This window comes from Poecilia formosa, unplaced genomic scaffold (assembly GCF_000485575.1).
Source record: "Poecilia formosa unplaced genomic scaffold, Poecilia_formosa-5.1.2 Scaffold97, whole genome shotgun sequence".
In the NCBI taxonomy this organism is placed as follows: domain Eukaryota; kingdom Metazoa; phylum Chordata; class Actinopteri; order Cyprinodontiformes; family Poeciliidae; genus Poecilia; species Poecilia formosa.
Window position 1 is genome coordinate 143,574 of NW_006800036.1, and position 3,687 is coordinate 147,260.

A 3,687-nucleotide genomic window follows, 5' to 3' on the forward strand; every position below is an offset into this window, starting at 1 on the left:
CACTTTGGCAAGCTCCATTTAAATTTCTTCAGGAATTTTCTAGTTGAAATATGCTGTTATGTGACTGGCACACTTTTGACTGCATGACTTCGAACTGTGGGAATCCAAGCAGGTGCTAATAGTCCAGTTAGCTTTGTAGTTAACACAGCGATTTGGGCGCCAGTGGTCATTTGCGTGCGCCCCCTCATGTCCAGCACAGGGCCTCAATTATAAACCTTGCTCAACAGTTTTACTAGCCAATGGTAATGGAAAAGCTGAAAAAGAAGCAACGCAACTTAGCAAATGGTTCTAGTTGACACTAATCGTAAAGGGTTTAACTGTCTAACCTTGATAACAGTCCCACAAAGTCAAATCACTTTTACGTTGACACAATGTGCCCAATACATCGTGTAAACTTTAACCACTATGTTCTGTGTAAATGATGTAATGTATTGTTTTGTGACGCAGTTGGCACATGTTTTGTAAATTGACAGAATTCCCCTATTTAAGATGAATAACCTTAAGGAATTATGTGTTGAAGGAACCATGTTGATTAAAACAAGACTTATGCAAGACTTGGGGATGAGCAAACATTTATTTCACTAACAGAGCCAGATCTGAAGTTTTTGATTGAAGGTAAGGCACTGGAATTAATCAAGCTTTACTCAGGAATCTGAGGTCCTTGTAATGTAACTTCACACACTAATGTTTTTTCAAAAGTAATGTTCCAGATACCATGCATATGTGAGTATTAGAGCAACAAAGCATCATAATTTTGATTATTTTTTTAGGATCAAATTAACAACATTCTCAAATACATCCTCATCCAAATCAACTGTCAACAACCAGGGGGGAGATATGCTGCACATTATTTTTTGTTTTTGAACTTGAAGTGTTTTTCTATATTGAATAGCATCATCTGATCAAGCATCCTATGAACATGGACCTGGAGGACCAGCTGTATGAAGCCATCACACTGATTAAGCATTCAGCTAATGAGGACACAATAAGAAGACAAAGCTCACATTTGACTTCCAACGCAACATGGTCCTCGACCCCCAATAATCAAGCAACGTACTCTCTGTCTTTCTGCATCAAAAGCTTGGTAATTATTTATTATTTTTACTATTTCAACAATTTCAGTTATACATAAATTGTGTATCTTTGTGACAAGTCAAAATGAATACAATTAATCTGGCTGTGAAATGTTAGTTTTTCATTGATTTTATTCTGATGTTTATAGAAAACATCTGTGGCACGTTTCTGGAGAAATGGATGACGACATTCAAAANGACAGGAGCAGCGGCTTTGACACCTGGTGGTGGGCGTGTCGATGTGGGAGTGACGTCATCAAGTATGAATGGGAAGGTTACTGGCTGCTGCCAGTAACCTCATGCCAGTGTATGAGGAAGCGGGTGAGCTGGGTGGTCAGTCCTCGCAAAGTTTGGAGCATGATACTAAAAATGTAAAAAAAATCGATAATTGTGACAGAACAAAGAAGAGGTTAGGAGTTGATTGATACACGGACAGATGAGATTCCTCGAGTTAATCCAGTGCGGCCGTCTACCACCATTAGTTTGCTGTGTTTTATAATAATAAAACGCGGTGCAATTATATTAAGCTTTTTTTATGTTTTTTTTTTCTCAGGATAGTAAACTGCCTTGAGCAGCAAGGGAGTTCATTAACATTAGCACAAACATTAGCATTTCATGGGTGTCTCATGAAGATAGAAATCCTTCTCCACCTTTCTGTCTGACACACAGGGCAGTTGGCTGAGGATTAATCGCTATAGCAACAGAATACAGAGAAAGGCAGAGCTGCTGGTTTGGACTACTGCCATAACTGTAGTTTTATCTATGGCCAAGACTCAGTTAAAACAGAGGCCTGAGCAGCATGTCAGAACTACAACATGGCGGAACTGTCTGTTACTATAGTGGAGGACTTAGCTGGTATTCTGAACTACTTGTGTTTTGGGCTTTATATAACTGATTTAACCCGATTACTATTACACATGGAATTAGTGTGGCAATTTCAAATGAAGCTTACTGAAAGTTTCAAAGTTTCAAAATAAAAGCTTCATTAATCCCCTCTGGTAAGTGCACCGCCACAGGTGGTGCACTTATATTAGCTTTAATGATCTTTTTTCCTTGAGTTAGTGCTCCACCTTATGCAGTACAATAATATGAGCCTTTTTTTTAGCATTTTCTTTCAAGTTATGGCATTGGCGTGCACAAGCCAGTGCATTAGCATTAGTATTTCACCTAAAATGCTAATGCAAAAAAAAAGGGCGTTTAGCTAATTTTTTTTACTTATTAGCCATGTTTAGTATACTGAATGGAGTAAGTGAATGACAGACAACATGGTAGTGGTACCCCACATTCTACTGATACCATTCATGCTATTATTAGCATTTTGGCTCATTTTACCGTATGCAACACACTGAATGGTACAAGTACAGCTTAGTCCACATGCTTCTGACTCTCCACAGGTTATTGACTACATTGAAACTTTCTCTAGCATTAATGCTAGTTTTTAGCATCAGAACGCTGGGTCCAATCCGAGGGGCACACTTTGGCAGGCCCCATTTAAATTTCTTCAGGAATTTTCTAGTTGAATTCTGTTATGTGACCGGCACACTTTTGACCGCATGACTTCGAACTGTGGGAATCCAAGCAGGTGCTAATAGTCCAGCTTTGTAGTTAACACAGCATTTTGGGCGCCAGTGGTCATTTCAGTTATACATAAATTGTGTATCTTTGTGACAAGTCAAAATGAATATAATTAATCCGGCTGTGAAATGTTAGTTTTTCATTGATTTTATTCTGATGTTTATAGAAAACATCTGTGGCACGTTTCTGGAGAAATGGATGACGACATTCAAAAGAGACATCATCCAACAATGCAGAAAGTTTCCAACCAACAGGGAGCTTGAAGATCTCCTCCTGACAGCTGATTATACTGAGGATTGGACTGACGTGGATGATGACAACATCGGTAAGTTGTCTGCAATAGTACCAGGATTTGCCGAAACCAGCTCGTTGCTGCTAGTACATTTATATTATATTAGGTGTCGTCATGTGAGCTTCACTTAGTGAAGCGTACATAATTGAAATTGCAGAACCACAAAATTTTTCTGATCGACAGTTTAACATAAAATTTCAATTTTCACAGGTTGGGACAGTGACGTCTCATCAATTTGCTACTGCTACTTCTGGTTCCCCCCCTCTGCCATGGCTCATTATTAACCAGGGAAGGTGTCTTCGTCCCAAGCAGAGAAGCATCTTGTGATCTTCAAGAAGGTTTGTATTTGTTGCAAATTTTATTTTAGGTTTTATTCGAGTTTGTTTCACTGAGAAAGTTTCAGTTTTCGGATTAAGACCTCACACATAGTTAAATGCTGTTTGCCCATATGAAGGCCGTAGTTTCTGTGTAATATTACAGTTATCGAATTGTAATGGTATTTTTCTTTTCTCAGAGCAGAACCAAAATCCAGGAATGTCTTGATGCCATTACAATGAGCACACAACCCTATCACCTGGCTGGAGGACAGAAGAAGAAGGCAGTCCACCAAAATGCCATTGCTTACAGGTCAACCTCCTCTCTTGGTGCCTTTGACAAACTGTTTAAGGGACTTTGTGTTTGCCACAGTATACAACCCCATGCTGTGCAACATGTTTACATTCATCCAGATCACTGTGTACAACATAA

The 3,687-nt window shown here is 39.0% G+C and overlaps 1 long non-coding RNA gene across 1 annotated transcript; it reads left to right on the forward strand.

Annotated features, from left to right (window-relative positions):
- Positions 1-2,673: 2,673 nt before the first annotated feature.
- LOC103142429 (uncharacterized) lies at positions 2,674-3,687 on the forward strand. The gene is made up of 3 exons (XR_476699.2): positions 2,674-2,973; positions 3,151-3,278; positions 3,455-3,687. It is a non-coding gene; the product is annotated as an uncharacterized LOC103142429 (long non-coding RNA).